General features: G+C 33.9%; 1 protein-coding gene across 1 annotated transcript in view; it reads right to left on the reverse strand.

Annotated features, from left to right (window-relative positions):
* LOC145687265 (glutamate receptor-like) overlaps nucleotides 1-26,596 on the reverse strand; it is a 39,927-nt gene extending 13,331 nt beyond the window's left edge. The window contains exon 1 of the mRNA XM_081760740.1: nucleotides 26,529-26,596. The gene's annotated coding sequence lies outside the window, so the exon portion shown is untranslated. The remainder of the gene's footprint in view (nucleotides 1-26,528) is intronic.
* Nucleotides 26,597-27,810: the final 1,214 nt, after the last annotated feature.

Here is a 27,810-nt window from a genome sequence, read left to right on the forward strand (position 1 = left end):
CTTGCTTCGATTCCTCTTAGGGTAGTATGATTTTTCTGCATAAAATAATGGCTGCAAATAGAAATACATCTTCTGATGGAGAACTTACAAGGTATTACTGATAATACTTTGAGTAAACAGTGTGTGCGTGCTACATCATACACTGCAATAATAAGTGGGTGTCATATTTATATTCGTCCCCCTCTTTCTCTTTCTTGACGTGTCACCTATTACGTCCTTGCATCTTTTACTCCCCCCCTCTCTCCCTCATACACACACATGCACTTCATGTTCCAAAGTTAAAACGGAGCAAGAGCCCGAAATACCTTGTCTGGAGAATCTAAATAACAGAACTTCGGAGTCGTATTTTTCGTGCTCTGGGGATAACATTTCCGGTCTTAGTCATCTCTGACAGAAATACTGTTTAAACACAAGGGAATAAGTAAAATCTCATTTTTATCGTCATGGTTATCGAGTCTCAGTCGAATTACCGGGTCACCACGAATTTGAATCCTCGACCCAGTGGTGGTGTATAACCTAACCAACATCATCGACTGACACGAAGTACCCTTGGCACTCTTAGCGTGTTCATTCTATCTGTGCAAATTACGTTATATCAGGAAAAGATGAAATCAATACTGGATGTTCGGAAGAGATAAATCTTCGGAAAAGACTAGAAAATGTTAACCTCTTTGGTTATTTGAAAACAAAATTTTATTTATACTAGTTCGACACAAAATTTGTTTCCATTCTATAATTCATTGTGGTTTATTCACGTTTAAATTTGAAAGATCCTACATCTATGAGGAGCATAAACTTTTCCCTTCGAACATTTGTAACTTTTCATTACAATACAGTTCGGACTTTTAATATAGGGCATTTCTGATAGAAATTTAGCACTGAAATAGCACTCTTCAATTTTCTTTTCCTTTCTTTTTTCTTTTCGTTTCGTTTTCTTGTTCAGTTTGCATTAGTAGTCTGAAATGGAGGATATGACCAACGCAATGCACTTGGTATATGAGAATGTATTTTGGATCAGTACGTAAAATGAACATTACCGAATTTGCAACCGAACCACGGGGAAACAAAGCATGCATGTTAAACTTTCGACATTATTCTAGATGTGTCTCGGAGATCTACAGTTCTACTTGAAATTGAGTATGCTATGCGTTATGAAAGTGACATAATGAATGTTTAAGGCATCCTCTATATTTTCGATTAGTTCTCAAAAAATATATGTAAAAAAACGTTATTTTTATATTGCTCTTGGATTTCTGGAAACGAAACTTTATAACGTTAGGTTCTTTTCTGACTACGTTTTAATTCCACATTTTTATCCGTTATCTCTTTTCTTTTTCTTCTTCTCTTCTCTCTCTCTCTCTGCCTTATTTCTTAATCTCTGTGTAAAGGACACACATTAGCAATTTTTCATTGTGTGTGTTTCAGTTTCTGCCTCCATCAACTTATGAATCTTGTTTCGTCTCGGTTTTGTTATTTCATTTTATCGAAACTAATACATGTGTAGTTTGAAATTACAATTGCGCTCATGTTGTTAGTTAATTTTAGTATGGGAGAGAAGAAAGGAGGAGAGAGAGCGCCTCTTTACCTGACAGGGTTATGTGATAAGAAGGTGTATATTAGGTATATTAGGTGGCCTAACTGCAGGGCGTTTGCTGTCGCAATTTTTTTGATGCGGAGTGTACAATAACCGTACTGCCTATTAATAACTAACTGATACAGAAGTACAGATTCATCATCGTTCACTACGACACTAAAAGGATTACACTACAAAGTGATGTTAATCGAAAGTGTCTCAAAATTATGCATATCTGTAAATTTTCATTATTATTTTTCTTTTACATATAATACAATCCAAACATGCGGACATATTAGAATCTATATATCACATCATGTTGAACCAAAAGTCATGCTTGAGAGTAACTTATGTAGTTTTCAAGCAAAACGAGGTACACTTAAAAATACACTGTAACTAGCAGATAGCATATTGTTATTTCTTTTACTATATCAATGGTAATTCATGTAATTGTGATACACATATTTATATAATTGTTATATACAGGGGTTGGACAAAAAATCTAAAAACACTTCATACATTACACGTATGTTTGGCCCTCCACTGTACAACACGTGTTGCGGCTGCCAATCGTTTATTGTTTCCAATTTGACATGTGGAACTTCCTCTTCTGTCTGCAGTAACCAGTTCAGCTGTGAGTTTCGTGGTGTAAAAGTGGTGCGGTGAAATGAGCGACCTGACAGACTTCCAAAGAGGCAGGATCATTGGTACCCGTCTGGTTGGAGCTTCATTGGCAACAGTGGTGAACATTGTGGGGATATCGAAAGGTACTGTGTCCAATGTCACGAGGGCATACGAGTATTTTATTTGACCATTAATTCTGGTATTCATTTTGAAAGTAACATAATGTATATTTCAAGCGTCCTCTATATTATTATTATTATTATTATTATTATTATTATTATTATTATTATTATTATTATTATTATTATTCCGGTGGATATTAAAATCCTGTATGATGCTTCGTATTCTTATGCCTCAGGTCCTTATGTCTTATTTCCAAAAAAATTAAAACTACACACAGAATATGCTTCGTTTTGAATGGACTCGGCTTCAGTTGGAGAAGATTTTGCGAGTCAAGTTTCAAATGAAACTCACTCCAGCTTGCCTATGCAGATTCCTAGAAAGCAGGACCAGTAATCAACGAGCCTCATGTCTTCAAACTCTGCCACGCAAGAGTATGGGTGCATAAACACCAATTATTCATATTCAGTTTGCACGTCTCAACAAATAAACAATATTCTCAGTTCCTTCCTATTTTTACGCATCTACTACTAAACTCTGCTAAACTGTAATGATTTGTTATTTATAAAAATAATTATTTATTTTTCAATGATTGTAAATGTATAAGTTCAGTAATTTACCATGTATAGAGTCAGCCAGAAGTGTTCCTGTATCGAAGAAATAATAATATGAAATGTGATATCTCTTTCAACCAACTGCCCCGATTAGAGAGTCGATAAACTTTACACTTTCCGGTAACAATTACCTCGAAGCCCGGTAGATATGAATTAGACCTGGAATGGGAACATATATTTAAATAAATGACAATCTCAGCAAAATGCTGAAGTCTTAGTCTGAGAGAAAAATGGAATGAAATCTCTAATTTCTAGTTCTATTAATCTTGTAGCTCAGAGTGTGTTGCAAGGTACTAATAGAAATAAGGGTAATGAATTATGATTATTTTGCAGAGCATTCCACTTTAATATCACAGGAATTTAACCTTACGATTTACTTAGTTGTGAACATTTATATAGTATATTGCTATATGAAATCTGTGAGTCTTATTTCCCACGTGTATGCCGGTAAGGCTAAAGGAGATGGCGATGATGAGAAATGAATGAGATGGGGAATGAAGAAAGTGTGAGGGAACGAGAGAACGTCGAGGAAACACACGCGCGCTGTGTTTGTCCACCATAAAGGTCAGTTCGAGCGTGCTGGGATCGAACCAAGGACACCATGCACCAGAGGTGAACGCTCTACCACTGAGCCACTGCGGCCCCTGCTATACTATGTAAAGTATGTGTCCTGTCGCTGATTTGTGATGACAATCAGAAACGGAACTAAAAGATAAATTACAGTAATAGCTTTCTGTTAAGGGGAAGTAAAATTATTTATTTATTTATTTATTAGAAATTTTTGGCTGACAATTTTTGTTCACGTTCACTTCCTTCATTCTTAATCTTGGGTGCGAAAATGGAAGAACATATTTAAATTTTGATTGTTGATTTCAGTATATTTCAAGCATCATTTTTTGTATCTTGGCCTGTGACATACGTCAATATATCGAAATCGTCCATATCGATATTGACATATATCAACATTCGATATCACAAATATATCGACATCGATATATGAACATCCAAAATTTTCGATATCAATATTCGGGGGAAGGCGTGAGTTATAGTTAGCCCCTTACACTTTCGATGGAGAAGAAATAATTCTTTATTTCTACCATAATATCTTCTACCGACAATTTCTTTATTAGCACAAACTGTAATGTAAATAAATCCACTTGCAAATTTGGAACATTATACACAGTAAAAATTTAGCTGGCAGAATTTTTCTGTTCCCGAAAAAATAAGAAACAAAAAGGCACCTGTCAAAAGGGAGTGCTTCGAACTTTGACACAGAATTTGTCATACGAAAGTTTTTGTTGTTGGGAGATTTCCATCCCTTCTGACCTATGAAACAGCTCATTAAGAAAAGTTATGATCGCTATATGTGGAGATGCTCGTAGGTAGAGTCAACGAATTTTGAGAAGGAAACGAGTTTTAATAATAATAATAATAATAATAATAATAATAATAATAATAATAATAATAATAATAATAATAATAATAATAATAATAATAATAATAATTATTATTATTATTATTATTATTATTATTATTACTATAACAATTGAGTTTAGAACTAAGGTACCTTCTCTCTATCTTGCATGGGAAGCCTGCAAGTATGCTACGTTACTGGTATCCCTTATTCTGTGTTTGTGCCTCTTTCCGTTTATTGTGGATGTTTCTTTTTGTACTGTTAGGCTTTTATATTAAACATTTGCATTATATAACATTTTTCTTGTTTTACGAGGTTTATTTGGAAAAATCAGAGAAGCTTCTTTCCTCTGATATCTATATCTTCCCATTCAATTTGTTTGAACTGCTTAAGTAAGATCATTTTGTAACTTTTTGTGTCATTCGTTGCTCTCACGATATAAAATTGTCATTCTTAAAAATTTATTTTATTCTCTTATTTACAATTTGCCACACTGATAAATTTGTATCGAAATTCAGGTTTGGACCAACGCCTTTCTAATTTTCTCAACCACCTTAACTACTCTCTTTTTTGGGTTGTCAACTATTGCAGGAAAGGGAGAATAGCATATGCTAACGCACTTTTGGAGTCGTGTATACAAATAAAGATCCAGAAAATGATAACACGCCGTTTGTATTCTCGAACATTGTGCTTGTAGCATTCATACCTTTGTGGGTACGCATTTGATTGGACGTCTTACTGACCCCTAATGAACCTAACAAAATCATATACTGTGACACAGAAATTATAGTGTTATTAATGTGCAGAGGAAATATGAGCTAGTTCCTTTATAAACAGGATCGATTTTGTAGAATTAACAAACGCATTTCCACATCATTGGGAAATTAAGAAAGTGATCTGTTAAGCGATAAATATAACGATTATGAATTACAGAACAATAAAGGAGAAACCAATTATGTATATAGAATTCAATGAATTACGTTTTACTCCTTCAATGTTGACTCTGGAATTATTACTTAAATAATTAATGTTTTTTCTGAGCAGAGTATGTACTTCTTTATTAAGATTGAATTAATTCGTAACAGTTTCCATAACGTAACGTTAACTTCCTCAGACGTTAACTGGCATACGTATGTTCATATTAATATAGGTAATAGAAACATTTTATTATTCAATTATTGATATACGTATACAATGATACTTTAATGGTTACTTTTCATATAATTTTAAATTTATAACATATAACAATAATATGATATATATTGGAGAAACAGGAAAAATCTTAAAGGAAGGCTTTAGAAAAAGAGAATGAAACATTATTAAAAATGGAAAGAAGCGAGAAGGATTAAGAGAAAAAATAAAGATTAATGAATTGGACAAATTGACTTCAAATTCATGAATTATGGGATAGGTTGTTAGAAAAAATGAAGACTAAAATTAACGGATAAGAAAAACTACATTATGAAACATAGAATGAAGTGGGAACGACAAATTTAATTGATATTTTGGAATAAGAAGAAAATGAAGAGAAATATGATAATAATAGTTATTCACACACACACACACACACTCATATATATATATATATATTAATAAAAACATTTATAATTAAAAAATTAAAATGAAACGGTAAATTATAACAACACCTTATTGTTATATGTTATAAATTTAAAGTTTTATGAAAAGCAACAATTAAAATATCATTGTATATGTATATCAATAATTGAATATTATGATGTCTCTATTACCTATACTAATATGAACATATATATGCCAATTAACGTCTGAGGAAGACAAAATTACGTTAAGGAAATTGTTATGAATTAATTGAATTTTAATAAAGAATACTCTGGTAGATACTCTGGTCAGAAAAATATTAATTATTTATGAATTACGTTTAATCACAGAGTTATTGACAATATTAATTTTACCGTTTTTGTGCTTTGGTGACGAGGAAGAAGACGAAAGTGTGGTTGAAAAACCGATGAAAGATAGAAAACCAGACTTATGTAGCTTTTCTTAAAGAAAGAGAAAAAAGGCGTGTAGGATGGTGACTTCTAAAAGACAAAACGTGAATGCAGATGGTAAGGTGACTAATGCTTCTCAAATTATTCCATTCCGCACCGAGGTAAAAGTGAAGGAACGGAAGAAACTCGCAAGTGAGCATGACAAAAGTTTTCCTATGTACATTGATATTTCCTACTTTTCTTCTATATTCTTCTCTTGCATTGAATCATTTGTAAGGAAGAGATTGAAGTTACAGGATCGTTGAAAAGTTTTCATTACGCTGCCGTTTAAGTAGGGTACAACATGTTTTTGTCAAGCGATTAAGAAAAGTACGTAATGTCATTTCTAGTGTCTCATTTCAAGAGACTGTATGGTGTTTTACAGCAGTTTTACTAAACTTGGAACTAAATAAAAATAAATAGCTTGTACAAAAAATTCCAGACATGAGTTATTTTAATATAGTAGAAATGCACAGTTAATATTCAACGACTTAACCTGGGAAACAAATGAGAAAGTTGGAAAATTGTTCATTAAATATGCCCACCATAAGAGATTGTACAAAATGTATTTCCAAAATTCAGGCATTCAAAAGACAAGTTTTAAATCCACATTAGATTTATCTGTTTAAACACCCAGGTAACAAATTATAAATTGAATATTTGGAAGAACAATTTATGCTTGACAAAATAAGCAATTGGTTTAAGTATTTCAAGACGTAGCACTTGAATATCATCGTTATTTACTGTTTGATATCACACAATAAAGGCATGATGATCTGAGAACTAATATATTTCTATAAGAAATTATACAAGCATACATTTGTATTAAAAACACATGATTTACCATTCAGGTTTAGTTGCTTTGAAGATGTTAAATGTAAAACAACACTACAGCACACTCTGTTCTTTCGTGAGGTGCGAGAATGCAGATCGGAAAACAATTCATCAACGTAAGGCACTTACATGAGCTTCTACGTATTGTAGAGTAAATCGTTAATCATATTTACTGCATTTAGCATTTCAATTTTCCCGTTAGTAGTAGGGATGGCCGGATCCGGATCTGGCCGGATCCGAAGATCCGGATCTGATTGGGTCCGGATCTTTTGGATCCGGATCTCGGATCTGGATCCGGATCTCGGATTTCGGATTTGGATCCGGATCTCGGATCTGGGTCCGGATCTCGGATTTCGGATCTGGATCCGGATCTCGGATTTCGGATCTGGATCCGGATCTCGGATTTCGGATCTGGATCCGGATCTCGGATCTGGGTCCGGATCTCGGATTTCGGATCTGGATCCGGATCTCGGATTTCGGATCTGGATCCGGATCTCGAATCTGGATCCGGATCTCGAATCTGGATCCGGATCTCGAATCTCGGATCTGGATTCGGATCTCGGATCTTGATTCTTATCCAAACCCACATCCCATCCAAATTATGATAAACTTGAATATCTAAAATTCGCCGAAAGTAATTTCACGAAGTCCTGACAGTGAAGAAGAGAACAGAAAATTAAGACGAATATTGACAAGTCTATTTGTTTCTTTCATTCTACTCTAAAGATCAAATGTTTGGCTTACTTAAGAAAAAAAATGATCCGGATGAGAGTTCGAATGTCGAATCTAGTTCCACTCGGTTGCAGGACCGAGATGAATATTTAAAATTCCTCAATGCACCTATTTCATTGACAGTTAAGAAAACATAAACAGTTAAGACAAGTATTGACTACTTTTTACGTATATTTATCTTTCTCAGTCTGCTCAAAATATCAAATGTATACCCTACAATTAGATTTAATAATTATTTTGTAAATCACAATATGAACACCGAGAATAAACTATGAATTTTGGTGCCTCTTATCTAGATTTGAAATTTCGGATTCATACATAGAATCAGGCTGAAATATAAATATTTCGGATCTGGAAACCGAAACATGTGCTAGTACCAAGATCGTAGCCGTTTGTACAGTGGCGTATTTACGATTTTGTTTCGGGGGGAGGCTTTGCTAAATTTCGGGGGGAGGCTTTGCCTGAAAATGTGAAAATTCTGCAAGATATTTCATATAGTTTACTATGGAAAGTAAGATTTCGGGGGGGGGGAGGCTTAAGCCCGGAAGCCTCTCCCCTAAATACGCCATTGCGTGTGTACCTAGGTAATGCGAGCGGAAGTCACTTGCACTAATTCCGCATGTAGTTTGAGGAACACGAGAAATTAAAAACAGATAAATATTCTTTTTCAGGAGTAAGTCGCGCTTTAACATGACTTTTCATGAGTGTTGTGTTCAAATATGAAAACTGTAATGACAACTTGTTTGAAATAAAAACCTTTTCATTTTTAACAATAAAGTTAGGTACTTTCACATTGGAGAAAAATTAGCAAGGCACATACCACTGATTAGGGTGCTGAATCTTATGGAAGCTTTTACTTGGACCGGAAGATTTCCTCATGTTAGTATCGGATTGCCACAATTCGTCTTGCTGAAAGACGTGGTTTATCAGGAGGTCGGACAAGATTCTTTTGAACGTAGCCTGTAGACTGCTTCTAGTCTCAATTATTCCCATATAACAAGACTAGCTATATACATAGTTGGTTCGAAATAAGTTAAAATATCACTAATTGACCTTAAGGGGATAATCGTGATTTAAATATTCGTAAATCAGGAGAGATGTGAAAGTTAAGCGGTAAAATAAATCCGATAATTCCGGAATAAAGAGATTTATATGCAACCTAATGATAGCAATAAAACTCTTTATGTAACATTTTCAAAGCTAAAGTTAACAGTTATCTTCTTGAAGAGGGTTTACGGCAACATAGAATATTACAAATCCAATTATTATAAGTAGTACCTCTGACAGCCCTGCATTTCACATCACCATCGCCCTTCATCCTGACAAGTGGGCATTTCACTTACCCACAATGACTTTTCAGGCGTTCCAGTGACATCAATATCTCAGTTTGGGTTTGGGATCATGCTTCGGTGAACCTTGACTATCACCATCAGCAGCTATTAGAGAATCAGAACTTATTTCTGTATTAGATAATGTGGGTAACTATAGCTTTACTTCTATAGAAGTCGGAGAGTGTATGGTATTATCGCAGGAAATATTTGATACATAAAACTTAGATTGTCAGTATTTAGGAGCAACTTTTAAAATAATCAGTTACTGTAAATGTGCTACAGATTAGCCGAGAAAACCCGACAGCCATAGTCGAGTGGTCTGCGGCATTAGGCTGTGGATCCTTTTACTGTAAATGTCTTGCATTTAAATCCCACTTCAAATGAACGTAAGCCCGATGGTAGGAACCAAAGGACTGTCGTGCCAAGAATTTAATTTGTTTTAATTATCATAAATGCATTCTTTATTATTAAATTTTATCCAATATTTTCTTTTCAACCAGTTTGCGAAACTCAGAGCTAGCTACTTGATTTCTTTTTAATTCATGTTCATAGTTAGCACAACTAATCACTAAGGAAAAACAATCATTTCAATAAAATTCGCCTCGCGTCTTTCGTAGCTCCAAGTTATTTTCATTTTTTTTTTAAAGCTGAATGGCGTTTTATCACTTTCCCCTCGCTTTCCCTATTTTTTTTCTAGTTTTACCTATGTTTCTTTGCACGGATATTGTGCCTATATGCACGTGCTTAATGTGTTCGTTTACAAAAGCGGGCCATTTTCCTGCCACTATAGAAAGTAGAGTGCCCTGTATCAGAGAAATATTAATTGACGTATGTAAGTGAATATATCTGTGATGAAGTCATAATTTCTCAGTTTTTGCACCGCATATAGTTTCCTCATCCTCATTAATCTCTTCACCCCCGCTTCCTGAATTCCAGTTCTGGTATTCTTTCTTGAGCAAGGCCTATGTAATGGGAGACTGATATCTCATGTAGGCTTATTAACTATATCATCAGCAATAAAGAAAGTAGGGTTTAATTTGCACTAATTTTAGAACATTACGTTAATTAAATAATAATAATAATACGGAGTGAGCTCAGGCTACTTGTTAGGATTCTTGCTTCGCAATTGGATTATACTGAGTTCGAATTCGGAGACCAGCTATCCTGACTGAGGATTTTCCAGGGTTGTTCCTCAGTTATATTGGGCAAATGCTAGGTTAGTACCTTGATCTAAAGCTCTGGAGACCTTCCTTCCATTCCTTTCCCAATGTTTTCATCTGTTGATTATTACAGTGTAAAGTGGCCTCTGAGGATGTATCTGGTAGCTTATAGTAAATAAACAATAACGACTTAATATATCTTCACGAAACGTGTGGGTTAATTTAACTAAAGCCTTACAGTCCCGATAGATAGCTAAAGCTTTAATATTAATTTCCTGACTTTTAAATACTATTTTCATATTGTTTCAGCTTTCAATTATCTCATGTATGTTCCACCGAGAATTGAACCTGAGATCACATGAACAAATGCGAATATGTTAAATATTTTTGAACACTAATATACAAAACACAAAACGTTTCAATGATACGACGCATGGATATGTTTTGGTTACGTCCTGCAATGTATGATTAAAGAAACCTGAAGTGAAGAAGAAATAACAGAATTCTCTTTTATATTTACTCCTTCAACAAACTCCTGACCTCAGAAGGGCAAGCCATAAGTCAGGTAATAAAGTCGTACAACGAACACTTTTATTAATACTAATAATACTACACAACCATATCGCTCTCCTGAAATTCTCGTGTGTATGTTTAAAGATCTACAGTTGTTCCACGCCAACCAGTCTATATTTTTTGTTGTACCTTCGAAGTGAAAGATTTGTTGATGGTTGGACTCTAGTGAGTCAGAAACTACTATTAATAAAGAGTTTGTTTTGTCCAGTAATCCTGCGATTAGAAGGGTCTTATCTAAAAGATATTTCATTTGTATATGAGAAAATAAGAAAGTTTATATAAGAAAGTAAATATTGCAAGGTTAAAATAACATAAAGAACAAAGGTAGCACAAACGTGTTATGGAAACATTTAAAAGCACAGCATCCTACTATATTAGTGAATCCGAAAAAAGTTTTGACGAATTTTAGATATTCAATTTTATCATCACAATTACAGATGTAGGTTTGGATACGAATCAATATCTGAGATTCGGATCCAGATCCGAGATCCGGACCCAGATCCGAGATTCGAATTTCGGATCCAGATCCGAGATCCGAGTTTCGGATCCAGATCCGAGATCCGGATCCAGATCCGAGATCCGAGTTTCGGATCCAGATCCGAGATCCGGATCCAGATCCGAGATCCGAGTTCCGGATCCAGATCCGAGATCCGAATTTCGGATCCAGATCCGAGATCCGGACCCAGATCCGAGATCCGAGATCCGGACCCAGATCCGAGATCCGAATTTCGGATCCGGATCCGAGATCCGGATCTGAGATTCGGATCCGAGATCCGGATCTAGGTCCGGATCCGGCAAGATCCGGATCCGGATCTCACTGGATCCGGGATATCCGGATCCGAAAATTTTTGGCCATCCCTAGTTAGTAGTAGAAAATGGATCGATCTGGGCCATAATAGAACAACATAGGACAACATCAATCAATTCAGGAGCCCCTGGGAAAATGAGCATCGTACACCGTGAGCCCACGGTCTTTTACGACCTCCATTTTAGGGGTGAATTTATTCCCTTTTATGAGCACTTTTTAGGGGGTGTATTCGTTCTCTTTTACGAGCATATTTTAGGGGGTGAACTCGTTCCCTTTTATGAGCATATTTTCCAACCCCTACGAACACATAACAGAACATCAGACTACGTAACATAACGAACATACAGCAGAGCAGATTGAACTCGTACCCTTTTATGAACACTTTTTCAGGGGTGAACTCGTTCTCTTTTATGAGCATATTTTTCAACCCCTATTTTAACATAGGAGATAACACATTCGATTACGAACACATAGAAGAGCTGATAACACATAGCACTATTTTAACATAGCAGAACATAAGACTACGTAACATAGCAAGGGTGTACTCGTTCCCTTTTATGAGCATATTTTTTCAACCCTTATTTTAACATAGCAGAAATTACACTGAGACTATGAACACACAGCAGAGCATAAGACTACGTAACACATAACAACCTCCATTTTAGGGGTGGACTCGTTTTTCAACCCCTTAGCATCAGACTACATAGCACATCAGACAGAGACAAGGGTGAACTCGTTTTTACGAACACACAGCAGATACATAAGACTCGTTCCACCCTTATTTAGAGTATGGTATATTATGGTCTTTTACGACCTACATTTTAAGGGGTGAACTCTTTCCCTTTTATGAGCACTTTTCAACCCTTATTTTAACATAGCAGAAATTACGAACACATAGAAGAGCAGATAACACATAAGACTACGTAACACATAGAAGATCAGATAACAGATAAGAATATGTAACATGGAAGGGGTGTATTCGTTCTCTTTTATGAGCATATTTTTCAACCTCTATTTTAACATAGGAGATAACACATAAGATTACGAACAGATAGAAGAGCACATAAAACTACGTAACATAGCAAGGGTGTACTCGTTTCCTTTTATGACCTCCATTTTAAGGGGTGAACTCGTTCCCTTTTATGAGCACCTTTTCAACCCTTATTTTAACATAGCAGAAATTACGAACACATAGAAGAGCACATAAAACTACGTAACATACCAAGGGTGTACTCGTTTCCTTCTACGACCTCCATTTTAAGGGGTGAACTCGTTCCCTTTTATGAGCACTTTTTCAACCCTTATTTTAACATAGCAGAAATTACGAACACATAGAAGAGCAGATAACACATAAGACTACGTAACACACAGAAGATCAGATAACAGATAAGAATATGAAACATAGAAGGGGTATATTCGTTCTCTTTTATGAGCATACTTTTCAACCCCTATTTTAACATAGGAGATAACACATACGATTACGAACAGATAGAAGAGCACATAAAACTACGTAACATAGCAAGGGTGTACTCGTTTCCTTTTACGACCTCCATTTTAGGGGGTGAACTCGTTTCCTTTCATGAGCATATTTTTCAACCCCTATTTTAACATAGCAGAACATAAGAATACGTAACATAGCAAGGGTGTATTCATTCCTTTTTATGAGCATATTTTCCAACCCTTACGAACACATAGCAGAAATTACACTGAGACTATGAACACACAGCAGAACAGATAATACATAGCAAAGCTAATAAAAGAATATGGCTTATTTTTCAACCCCTATTTTAACATAGCAGGAATTACACTGAGACTATGAACACATAGCAGAGCAGATAATAAACACAACAACCTCCATTTTAGGGGTGTATTCATTCCCTTTTATGATTACTCTTCCAACCCTATTTTACGACAATGAATACCTATGTAACATAGCGATTCGATACGCTCTTTGAACCGATTTGGGTGAAACTCAGTATATAGGGGTTTTCGGACATGCTGATTACAAATATCATACTTATTTTTACCTGGGTCCTACAGTTTATGTGGCATACGCCCTTTTATGACAATTTTAACCGATTTGGATGAAACTCGGCATATGGGGGTTTTCGACCATGCTGAGTACGAAAATCATACTTATTTTTACCTGGGTCCTATAGTTTATGTGGCATACGCCCTTTCTAGGACAATTTTAGCCGATTTGGGTGAAACTCGGTATATGGAGGTTTTCGGACATGCTGATTACGAATATCATACTTATTTTTACCTGGGTATTGTAGTTTATGTGGGATACGCCCTTTGTATGACACTTAAAACCTAATAACTCAAAAACGAAGCCACACATTGAAGTGCTGTTTCCACATTTAGAAATTGGTCATCAACTACTACAAGTTCCAAAATAATGATCACCGAGGTCAAAGGTCAAAATACTTAAAACCTAATAACTCGAAAATGGATCCACATATTGTGATGCTGTTTCCAAATCTAGTAATTGGTCATCAGGTACTACAAGTTCCAAAATAATGACCATCGAGGTCAAAGGTCAAAATACTTAAAACCTAATAACTCGAAAATGGATCCACATACTGAGGTGCTGTTTCCAGATTTAGCAAAAGGTCATCAACTACTACAAGTTCCAAAATTAGTCGCCATCGAGGTCAAAGGTCAAAATACTTAAAACCTAATATCTCGAAAACGGAGCCACATACTCAGATGCTGTTTCCACATTGAGTAATAGGTCATCAGATACCACAAGTTCCAAAATAATGACCATCGAGGTCAAAGGTCAACATACTTAAAACCAAATAACTCTTAAATGGATCCACATACTGAGGTGCTGTTTCCAGATTTAGCAAGAGGTCATCAACTACTACAAGTTCCAAAATTAATCGCCATCGAGGTCAAAGGTCAAAATACTTAAAACCTAATATCTCGAAAACGGAGCCACATACTCAAGTGCTGTTTCCACATTGAGTAATAGGTCATCAGATACCACAAGTTCCAAAATAATGATCATCTAGGTCAAAGGTCAACATACTTGAAACTTAATAACACGAAAACTGAGCCACATATCGAGGTGCTGTTTCCAAAATCTAGTAACTGGTCATCAACTACTACAAGTTCCAAAATAATGATCATCGAGGTCAAAGGTCAACATACTTGAAACTTAATAACACGAAAACTGAGCCACATATTGAGATGCTGTTTCTACATTTAGTAATAGTTCATCAATCACTGCAAGTTCCAAAATAATGACCATCGAGAGCTTGTAAACGGAGCAACGGATAAATTTTGTACAAAGCAGAAAAAGTGAAGGAGGAATAAATTTGAGTGGCCTATTGAATTTTGTACCAACGAGAAATGCCATTTTTTCTAGACCATGTTTTAATATTTAAACAAACGAAGGGGTGAATTTGAGTGACCTATTCAATTTTGCATCAACGAGTAATAATTGCGTATTTTAAACAAACAATCGGATAAATTTAACCGGCTCAGAAGTTCAATACTATTTTGTACTCTTGAGTGAGCTTTCCAATTTTGTAGCAAGAAGGACCATTTCTTTTTAAAACTAACTCAGAATTTCATTTCATTTTTGTAATACTCAAATTTGGATGAAGTGTTTAGTTTTGTACGAACCAGAAAAAAATTGAAGAAGGTCCGTTTTGACTAGTTCAATATTTCTGTACAATTTTGTACTACCCAAATAATCACAAAAAAATCAAAAGAGTGTCATTTTAACTAGATCAGCATTTTATACCTTTTTGTGCTATTCAAATAATAGAGGCAACAAATTTCAGTGGTCTATTTTATTTTTGTACCAATCAGAATAAAAGCAAAGATATGCCATTCTCAGACTTTTATACCATTTTGTACTACTCCAATAAACGAAGGAATACCAACCAGAAAAAAAGAAGTGAAGATCAGGTGGATTATTTTCTTTTGTACCAACTGGAAAAGAGAAGAAGAGCTATTTTAACTAGCTCATTATGTACTGTTTAAACAAACGAAAATTGAGCATTATGTAACTTTTGAATTACTGAAATGTTCTATTTTTGTATCAATTAGAAAAAAACGAAGAAGGGTCATTTTAACAAGTTCATAATTTCTGTAACGAAAGAATAATTTCGATGTTCTACTTTTTATACCAACGAGAAAAAATGAACTAGCTGAATATACGAAATAATAAATTTAAGTGACCTATTCAATTTTGTACTACTCAAATAAACAATGGAGTATTTAGTTTTGCACCATTTTGGAGTATTCAAATAAACAAAGGAATTATAACTTGTGTCAACTCTAAAATTAATTAAACGAAGTAATGCATTTGAAAAACCGAAGTTGAGTATTTTATACCATTTTGTATTATTTCAACAAACAAAGGAATAAGCAAAAACAAAGGATCATTTTATATCATTTTAAACTAGTCTAATAAACGAAGGCATAAATATGAGTGAGCTATTTAATTTTGTAGCTGAGTATTTTAACGAAAGAACAAAATTGTACTAACCAGAAAAAACCGAAGAAGGCCCATTTTAACTAACTGAGAATTTCTGTACCTTTTTGTAAATTTGAGTGGCCTGTTTTTTTTGTACTAACCAGAAAAATCGAAGGAGGTCCAATTTAGCTAACTCAGAATTTTATACCATTTTGTATTACTCAAATAAACGAAAGAAAAAAACGAAAAAAGACCAATTTAACTAGCAGCTCAGAATTTATATACGTTTTGTTTAGGTGTCCTATTTTTTGTACCAGCGTGAAATACCTTTTTAACCATCTTAGTAGTATTCAAATAAACAAAAAAAACCGAAGAAGGATCATTTTAACTAGCTCAGAATTTCTATACTTTTGTGCCATTCAAACAAATGAAAAAACTAAATTTGAATGGAGTATTATTTTTTGTGCCAAGCAGAAAAAGGAAAGAATTTGTACTGACCAGAAAAGGTGAAGAAGGATCATTTTATACCTTTATGTGCTATTTAAATAAACGAAGGAATAAATTTGAGTGATCTATTGAATTTTATATCAGAAGAAAAGCAAAGAAAAGCCATTTTAACTAGCTGAGTATTTTTGTGATACACAAATCAACAAAAGAATAAATTTGAGTGACCTATTCAATTTGGTATCAATAAGAAATACCATTTTAAATAACTCAGCATCTTATACCTTTTTGTGCTATTTAAATAAACGAAGAAAGCGAAGGAGGTTCAATGTAGCTAACTCAGAATTTTATACCATTTTGTACTAATTAAATAAACGAAGGAATAAATTTTTATGACCTATTCAGTTTTGAAAAGAAGCAGGAAAAGAAAAGAATTAACATTTTGTACTAATCAAATAACCATATTAACTAACTCAAAGAAACGAAAGAATAAATTTTGAATGGCTTAAGCAAAGAAGGTCAATTTGTACCTTTTGTGCTATTAAAACTGAGTGATCTATTCAATTTTATACCAAGTAGAAAAAATTTTGTTTGCAATTAAAAAACGGAGAAGGTCTATTTTATGTACATTTTGTACTACTCAAATAAACAAAGAAATACCATATTCTGGTACTCAAACAAACGACGGAATAAGCTCAGAATTTCTATACCTTTTTGTGTTATTCAAATAAACGAAGGAATAAATTTGTGTGACCTATTCACTTTTATACCAACCATGAAGGTCCATTATAACAAGCTCGGTATGTTTATATTATTTTTGTAACAATCAGAAGAAAACAGCTCAGAATTTTATACCTTTGTGGTGTTACATTTTGTATATTTTTGTGTCATCCAGAGAACAATTTAAATTGACTCTTCCGTCAATAAGAAAGGCTCATAAAATATTGAACGTGAGATTTAACAAACCAGAGTTGAGTCATAATTGTGTAGAACAGACTATATAGCAATTTGCGTACTAAAGAAAAAAGAAGAAACAGCATACTTGAAAATTTTGAATCACAGCAGAAGAAGAGTTTATATCAAAGTAAGAGAAGTTTTCAAAGTTCCATGTTTCATACCATCTATAAAGAGTGCTGCAGATATTTAAACAACGTTACGAATGCGTTACCTAACGTTTGTATTGCTAGTATAATGAGAGTCCTAAGGTACTGCGTATTGCTCAACGATTCAATTATTTTTCAAAACTTTTTTCCTCGTCTAAGGTAAATTATATGAAACTTCAAATATATATTTTTGCATTTATGTATTTTATTATAATGGAATATAAGTTTATAGAGTATATTTGGAAAATAATAGAACATACATCATGATGTTTTATATTGCTTGAAACATATTATTAAACTCGGAGAATGCATAGAATGCTTTTATTGTATGTATATAAAAATATTTATTTGATTTTTTTTCCTGAAGAGCATGGAGAATGTTTATGTTTCACCTAGAGAAAAAGAAATTCAGCGTGAAAACGAAAAACCTATACTGTTAATTCACCCGTCTGACCCCGATTTGCCAGATGAATTACGTGATAAAGTGAGAATCATATATCCAACACAAGAAATAGAAGAAGTGTATTATTTTAGACGCTATAATAGATATAATGATGAAATACTCCCGGAAAGGGATGATGACAGTGTTTCAAACATTACCTGTTTTGAACTGGAAGCTAATGAGTGCGAGTGTACTAGTGAAAGTATTAATCATACATGTGTTATACAATTATTTAATGAGTATACACCAAATTCAGTATTATTATGTGAAGCATGTTCTAAACATAATGAGAACGAAAAAGATTACAACTGTTTGCTGCAGTATGATTACGAATTATTGCAAAAGGTGTGGACGATCTTAATTAAATGTGAAATGAGAGAGAAAATCTATAAACTTTATATAAAGAAGCATTTTAAAGGTTGTAATATTAACAACAATTATACTTTGGAGAAAAAAATTAACCTGGTGTATGAGTACATTACAGAGTGTGATTATTATATCAACAAAATAGTAGAAATGTTTTTAGAGAAAGATAAACAATTATTTAATTCTGTAAATGAACACTGAGCCCTCTGTAGCATATGCATTTGATTGTGTAAGAATAGAAGAACTTGAACTGTTAACTGGATCAATTTGTAGTACTGTAATATTAAGAATTTAATAGATAACTAACATTGGACTATGGCAACTGAATTGTCAGGGAGAGTCAATTTAAATTGTCCTCTGGATGACACAAAAATATACAAAATGTAACACTACAAAGGTATAAAATTCTGAGCTGTTTTCTTCTGATTGTTACAAAAATGATATAAACATACCGAGCTTGTTATAATGGACCTTCATGGTTGGTATAAAAGTGAATAGGTCACACAAATTTATTCCTTCGTTTATTTGAATACACAAAAAGGTATAGAAATTCTGAGCTTATTCCGTCGTTTGTTTGAGTACCAGAATATGGTATTTCTTTGTTTATTTGAGTAGTACAAAATGTACATAAAATAGACCTTCTCCGTTTTTTTTAATTGCAAACAAAATTTTTTCTACTTGGTATAAAATTGAATAGATCACTCAGTTTTAATAGCACAAAAGGTACAAATTGACCTTCTTTGCTTAAGCCACTCAAAATTTATTCTTTCGTTTCTTTGAGTTAGTTAATATGGTTATTTGATTAGTACAAGATGTTAATTCTTTTCTTTTCCTGCTTCTTTTCAAAACTGAATAGGTCATAAAAATTTATTCCTTCGTTTATTTGATTAGTACAAAATGGTATAAAATTCTGAGTTAGCTACATTGAACCTCCTTCGCTTTCTTCGTTTATTTAAATAGCACAAAAAGGTATAAGATGCTGAGTTATTTAAAATGGTATTTCTTATTGATACCAAATTGAATAGGTCACTCAAATTTATTCATTTGTTGATTTGTGTATCACAAAAATACTCAGCTAGTTAAAATGGCTCTTCTTTGCTTTTCTTCTGATTGGTATAAAAATTGAATAGATCACTCAAATTTATTCCTTCGTTTATTTAATAGCACATACAGGTATAAAATGATCCTTCTTCGCCTTTTCTGGTCAGTACAAATTCTTTCCTTTTTCTGCTTGGCACAAAAAATAATACTCCATTCAAATTTAGTTTTTTCATTTGTTTGAATGGCACAAAAGTATAGAAATTCTGAGCTAGTTAAAATGATCCTTCTTCGGTTTTCTTTGTTTATTTGAATACTACTGAGCTGGTTAAAAAGGTATTTCACGCTGGTACAAAAAATAGGACACCTAAACAAAACGTATATAAATTCTGAGCTGCTAGTTAAATTGGTCTTTTTTCGTTTTTTCTTTCGTTTATTTGAGTAGTACAAAATGGTATAAAATTCTGAGTTAGCTAAATTGGACCTCCTTCGATTTTTCTGGTTAGTACAAAAAAAACAGGCCACTCAAATTTACAAAAAGGTACAGAAATTCTCAGTTAGTTAAAATGGGCCTTCTTCGGTTTTTTCTGGTTAGTACAATTTTGTTCTTTCGTTAAAATACTCAGCTACAAAATTAAATAGCTCACTCATATTTATGCCTTCGTTTATTAGACTAGTTTAAAATGATATAAAATGATCCTTTGTTTTTGCTTATTCCTTTGTTTGTTGAAATAATACAAAATGGTATAAAATACTCAACTTCGGTTTTTCAAATGCATTACTTCGTTTAATTAATTTTAGAGTTGACACAAGTTATAATTCCTTTGTTTATTTGAATACTCCAAAATGGTGCAAAACTAAATACTCCATTGTTTATTTGAGTAGTACAAAATTGAATAGGTCACTTAAATTTATTATTTCGTATATTCAGCTAGTTCATTTTTTCTCGTTGGTATAAAAAGTAGAACATCGAAATTATTCTTTCGTTACAGAAATTATGAACTTGTTAAAATGACCCTTCTTCGTTTTTTTCTAATTGATACAAAAATAGAACATTTCAGTAATTCAAAAGTTACATAATGCTCAATTTTCGTTTGTTTAAACAGTACATAATGAGCTAGTTAAAATAGCTCTTCTTCTCTTTTCCAGTTGGTACAAAAGAAAATAATCCACCTGATCTTCACTTCTTTTTTTCTGGTTGGTATTCCTTCGTTTATTGGAGTAGTACAAAATGGTATAAAAGTCTGAGAATGGCATATCTTTGCTTTTATTCTGATTGGTACAAAAATAAAATAGACCACTAAAACTTGTTGCCTCTATTATTTGAATAGCACAAAAAGGTATAAAATGCTGACCTAGTTAAAATGACCCTTCTTTGATTTTCTTGTGATTATTTGGGTAGTACAAAATTGTACAGAAATATTGAACTAGTCAAAACGGGCCTTCTTCAATTTTTTCTGGTTCGTACAAAACTAAACACTTCATCCAAATTTGAGTATTACAAAAATGAAATGAAATTCTGAGTTAGTTTTAAAAAGAAATGGTCCTTCTTGCTACAAAATTGGAAAGCTCACTCAAGAGTACAAAATAGTATTGAACTTCTGAGCCGGTTAAATTTATCCGATTGTTTGTTTAAAATACGCAATTATTTCTCGTTGATGCAAAATTGAATAGGTCACTCAAATTCACCCCTTCGTTTGTTTAAATATTAGAACATGGTCTAGAAAAAATGACATTTCTCGTTGGTACAAAATTCAATAGGCCACTCAAATTTATTCCTCCTTCACTTTTTCTGCTTTGTACAAAATTTATCCGTTGCTCCGTTTACAAGCTCTCGATGGTCATTATTTTGGAACTTGCAGTGATTGATGAACTATTACTAAATGTGGAAACAGCATCTCAATATGTGGCTCAGTTTTCGTGTTATTAAGTTTCAAGTATGTTGACCTTTGACCTCGATGATCATTATTTTGGAACTTGTAGTAGTTGATGACCAGTTACTAGATTTGGAAACAGCACCTCAATATGTGGATCCATTTAAGAGTTATTTGGTTTTAAGTATGTTGACCTTTGACCTCGATGGTCATTATTTTGGAACTTGTGGTATCTGATGACCTATTACTCAATTTGGAAACAGCACCTGAGTATGTGGCTCCGTTTTCGAGATATTAGGTTTTAAGTATTTTGACCTTTGACCTCGATGGCGACTAATTTTGGAACTTGTAGTAGTTGATGACCTCTTGCTAAATCTGGAAACAGCACCTCAGTATGTGGATCCATTTAAGAGTTATTTGGTTTTAAGTATGTTGACCTTTGACCTCGATGGTCATTATTTTGGAACTTGTGGTATCTGATGACCTATTACTCAATGTGGAAACAGCACCTGAGTATGTGGCTCCGTTTTCGAGATATTAGGTTTTAAGTATTTTGACCTTTGACCTCGATGGCGACTAATTTTGGAACTTGTAGTAGTTGTTGACCTCTTGCTAAATCTGGAAACAGCACCTCAGTATGTGGATCCATTTTTGAGTTATTAGGTTTTAAGTATTTTGACCTTTGACCTCGATGGTCATTATTTTGGAACTTGTAGTACCTGATGACCAATTAATAGATTTGGAAACAGCATCTCAATATGTGGATCCATTTTCGAGTTATTAGGTTTTAAGTATTTTGACCTTTGACCTCGATGATCATTATTTTGGAACTTGTAGTAGTTGATGACCAATTACTAAATGTGGAAACAGCACTTCAATGTGTGGCTTCGTTTTTGAGTTATTAGGTTTTAAGTGTCATACAAAGGGCGTATCCCACATAAACTATAATACCCAGGTAAAAATAAGTATGATATTCGTACTCAGCATGGTCGAAAACCCCCATATGCCGAGTTTCATCCAAATCGGTTAAAATTGTCATACAAAGGGCGTATGCCACATAAACTATAGGACCCAGGTAAAAATAAGTATGATATTTGTAATCAGCATTTCCGAAAATCCCTATATACTGAGTTTCACCCAAATCGGTTCAAAGAGCGTATCGAATCGCTATGTTACATAGGTATTCATTGCCGTAAAATAGGGTTGGAAGAGTAATCATAAAAGGGAATGAATACACCCCTAAAATGGAGGTTGTTGTGTTTATTATCTGCTCTGCTATGTGTTCATAGTCTCAGTGTAATTTCTGCTATGTTAAAATAGGGGTTGAAAAATAAGCCATGTTCTTTTATTAGCTGTGCTATGTATTATCTGTTCTGCTGTGTGTTCATAGTCTCAGTGTAATTTCTGCTATGTGTTCGTAAGGGTTGGAAAATATGCTCATAAAAGGGAATGAATACACCCTTGCTATGTTACGTATTCTTATGTTCTGCTATGTTAAAATAAGGGTTGAAAATATGCTCATAAAAGGGAACGAGTTCACCCCTTAAAATGAAGGTCGTAAAAGGAAACGAGTACACCCTTGCTATGTTACGTAGTTTTATGTGCTCTTCTATCTGTTCGTAATCTTATGTGTTATCTCCTATGTTAAAATAGAGGTTGAAAAATATGCTCATAAAAGAGAACGAATACACCCCTTCTATGTTACATATTCTTATCTGTTATCTGATCTTCTGTGTGTTACGTAGTCTTATGTGTTATCTGCTCTTCTATGTGTTCGTAATTTCTGCTATGTTAAAATAAGGGTTGAAAAAGTGCTCATAAAAGGGAACGAGTTCACCCCTTAAAATGGAGGTCGTAAAAGACCATAATATACCATACTCTAAATAAGGGTGGAACGAGTCTTATGTATCTGCTGTGTGTTCTTAAAAACGAGTTCACCCTTGTCTCTGTCTGATGTGCTCTGTAGTCTGATGCTAAGGGGTTGAAACACGAGTCCACCCCTAAAATGGAGGTTGTTATGTGTTACGTAGTCTTATGCTCTGCTGTGTGTTCATAGTCTCAGTGTAATTTCTGCTATGTTAAAATAAGTGTTGAAAAAATATGCTCATAAAAGGGAACGAGTACACCCTTGCTATGTTACGTAGTCTTATGTTCTGCTATGTTAAAATAGTGCTATGTGTTATCAGCTCTTCTATGTGTTCGTAATCGTATGTGTTATCTCCTATGTTAAAATAGGGGTTGAAAAATATGCTCATAAAAGAGAACGAGTTCACCCCTGAAAAAGTGTTCATAAAAGGGTACGTGTTCAATCTGCTCTGCTGTATGTTCGTTGTGTTACGTAGTCTGATGTTCTGTTATGTGTTCGTAGGGGTTGGAAAATATGCTCATAAAAGGGAACGAGTTCACCCCCTAAAATATGCTCGTAAAAGAGAACGAATACACCCCTTAAAAAGTGCTCATAAAAGGGAATAAATTCACCCCTAAAATGGAGGTCGTAAAAGACCGTGGGCTCACGGTGTACGATGCTCATTTTCCCAGGGGCTCCTGAATTGATTGATGTTGTCCTATGTTGTTCTATTATGGCCCAGATCGATCCATTTTCTACTCCCGTTTCTTCTCATTCCTTCTCTCGAAAATTAGCCCATACTCCATGAGCTGTCGCCGCCACTGCTTGACTTCTTAATTTTGCATGGAAATGACTATCACCACTGAAATTAGTTACTGTAGAACATTTTATCCGGTTTCTCCTGTTCAAGTTCGTGGGTGTCCCTTGTCAGAAACAAAGATTTAGTACACATGAGAAGAACTAGAGTGTTCTTTTTCAAAACTTACCACGTTGGAGTAAAATAAACTCTTTCTTGAAATAAGGTATTGCTTTATAACCGTCAATTCTTGGGCCACTCGTTGGTGCTTTGACTTTAACAGCACTTGTGAGATAACATGACTGAATTACGTAAAAATATATTAGTTTCTGAAAATGGTACATGATAAAAACCCGAAAATGCTACAAATACAATCCTACATAATGACTAATGAGTTGTATAAATGATATTTTAAATCATACAAATCTTACTAGTACTGAACAATAATGAAACGTGTATCAACAGACACTCCATCAACATTTGCAATATAAATCAACGCCAACTTTGCGAAAACCTATTGCTGTACCAATCTTTGTAACTGATGCAAGCCATAAGATTCCAGCTAGCATTGAGGATGGTAGTAGTAATAATATTATTGTATCACTTGTACCGGACGTAGTAAATCAGTACCCAGAAACGCTAAGAAGGAAAACAGAATTATTATTTAAACAACTCGTTAATTCTCTGAAAAACTTTTGGGATCAAACAGAAACAGTAACTATCCTTGGAAATCCAATTATGGGATCCAAAATTATTGACTTGGTGAATGAAGTGCACTAAAGACATGGACGTTAGTCCAGATCGTAATACGGCAAATAATGGATGCGTTAAAATATCAAATAATACTTATGATAAAGTGGATACTTTCAAGTATCTAGGATAAATATTAATAGACGAAAACAATATTCACGAAATTTAAAGCCGACTAAAAGCAGGGAATTCGCATTATTATTCATTTCAAAATCTCTTGTCGTCGCGAATTGTGTCGAGAAATTTAAAGCTTAAAATATTTAAAATGATAATCATGCCTGTTGTTTGTATGGTTGCGATACATGGTCGCTTAGTCTGAGGGAAGAACGTGAACTGAAAGTATTTGAGAACAAGATCCTAAGATGAATATTCGGACCCAAGAGGAACGGGAATGGGGAATGGCGGAAACTTCATAACGAGGAACTACATAATTTATACCTACGGTTTACCAAACATTGTTAGGGTCATCAAGTCTACGAGGCTTAGGTGGGCATTTTATGTAGCCAGGATGGAAGAAAGTAGGAACAGTTTCATAGTCTTAACTGGAGGACCAATAGGAAAACGACTTTAGAAAGATCTAGGGGCAGATGGGAGCACAACATTAAGACGGATCTCGCGGAAATAGAAATACAAAGTAGAAAATGGATCCAGCTGGCTAAGGATAGAAGTCAGTGGGAGCTTTTGTGAATGCGGCATTGAACCTCCGGGTTTCATAGGCCATAGAGTTAGTTAGTTAAATCAAGTGGTACTTACACGGAAATATTGAAAACAAGTCTTCAAAGTTTTAAATTATTATTGGATGACATTAGTGTTTCTCGTGAGTTCATTACCACACGTTCACCCAGGCCACCAGCAGTAGCATCGAATATCTCGAAATAAATTAGTACTAAAATACAAAAATATACTCCAGTAGCGGGCATGTTTCAGCGATCCATCATCAGCAGTGGCAGCTCACGTATTGTGGTTTCGTAAAGAGTATAAAATGTATTTGCCATAACAAAAATATATTCGCCATATCGAAATGTATTTGCCATATCGAAAATATATTCTAAGTATTCAGACTATGCTTCTTGTCAGACATTAGAATATTGTAACGTAGAACAAAATTATCTTGAAAGAAAATTAATGGTTGACATTATAAGATGCGTATACATGGTATGGTCCCATTCGAGAAACATTTTCACGGAAACAATATTAGTGCTCCCAATGAAACGCTACAGTTAGACTTGGCAGGCACGCAAAAATCTTCCAAAATATAATGATGGATATCGATATATTTTATGTGCAATTGACACATTTTCGCGCTACTTGTATTGTTTTCCATTACGAAAAAAATCGAAAATGGTTAAGGTCATAACTACTACAGCTTTAGATCAATTGTCATTACCACCACTGATTAACTTTAGAACGGATTTAACAACTGAATTTTGTAACATTCATGTGAGAAATGTATTTCAAGAGTGTATCATTAATCACTACGGTGATCGTTCAGAAATTAAGCGTACATTAGCAGAAAGAGTGATTCCGACAATTGAGAGTAAAATATTCAATATATCTTATTCAATATATCGAAAGTAATAGCAGAAAATATGTGTCGTTAAATTGATTTTTAGATCAAATTATAAGTAATTAAAATCATACGTACCTTGTCCCTATTAAATTGGCGCCTGCAAAAGTTAAATATTCCAATATGAATCAAGTATTGTATGGGAAGAACCTAAGTGAAAAGAGATCTACATGTAAATTTTAAGCAGTGGATTATGTTCGTATTATTGAATATAAAAATGAATTTGAAAGAGGTTATTTATCGAACTAGTCCCGTAAAATACTTCTTGTTGATAAGTGTATTAAATTAAAACTTGTAACGTATAAATTTAAAAAGACGAGAATGGTAATCAATTTAAATAAGTACTTTATGAGCCAGAAACAAAAGTAATTGTAAATTCCGAGAAGACTTTTTAAATTAAAAAAGTGGTTAAACGTAAGGAAGAACGGGTCTTTGTAAGATGGTTAGGGTGCCCAAAAAGTATGAATTAGTGGATTAGATCGGATTCTATTCAGGTTTCGATGTTCGTCCAACGATTAAACATGATTTCTATGTTGAGCTCGTTCGTGGCTAAGAGGTTATACGAGTTTGTCCGAAAAATAGTCCAACTCATTTCAAACCCCTTAGTATACCGATTATTTCTGAAAGAGCATTCCAATTTTCATCTAATTTTTTATTGTTAAATTCTAACAATCTCTGAGGTAGGAATCTAATAGTAAAAATGAAGTTACTTTTAAGGAAGGTGACAATGATATACGTAGCTCTAAAACCTTACTTTAATGAAGACTTGAGTATACTCGTCAGAAACGTGGGCAAAAAATCAGTTCCGAGCTTTTAAACTTTGTTCAGTTCAACAGTGATGATGCCCGAAAATACTCGAAGTTTTATTTTTTTGTAAAAATTTAAAGCTCGAATATACTCGAGCTTTTATGTTAAGGGGTTAATTAATAATTTCAAAAATGGAATCCCTTTAACAAATACGAATCGACGTGTTGGACTAAATAACATATAAGTCCGTCTAACATACCACATTTTATGAAGATCAAAGTATTGTTTTATACAAACTAAAAGATCAAGAAATTATGGAAAGTAAAATTTAACTTGGATATTATGCTTACGCCGAACAATTATTAGCAAAATTAAACAAAGTTTCAAAACTTACACGATTTAATCAGTCCAACATTATTTATGGTGCTTCTGATCCAAAAGTAGAATATATCACGCTGTCCCCGACAGTAGCATTACAACTGGGATGTTATGAAAAAATGATCTTGTGATTTATACACCTTATTTCGACATGGACATCCTTTCCATTATTTTTTATCAATCGCGAGTGTTACGCAGGCTCCCTTATTAAATATTGGATAAGTCTTTACTATGC

Source organism: Thermobia domestica, chromosome 1 (assembly GCF_964235325.1).
Source record: "Thermobia domestica chromosome 1, izTheDome1.hap1.1, whole genome shotgun sequence".
Lineage (NCBI taxonomy): Eukaryota > Metazoa > Arthropoda > Insecta > Zygentoma > Lepismatidae > Thermobia > Thermobia domestica.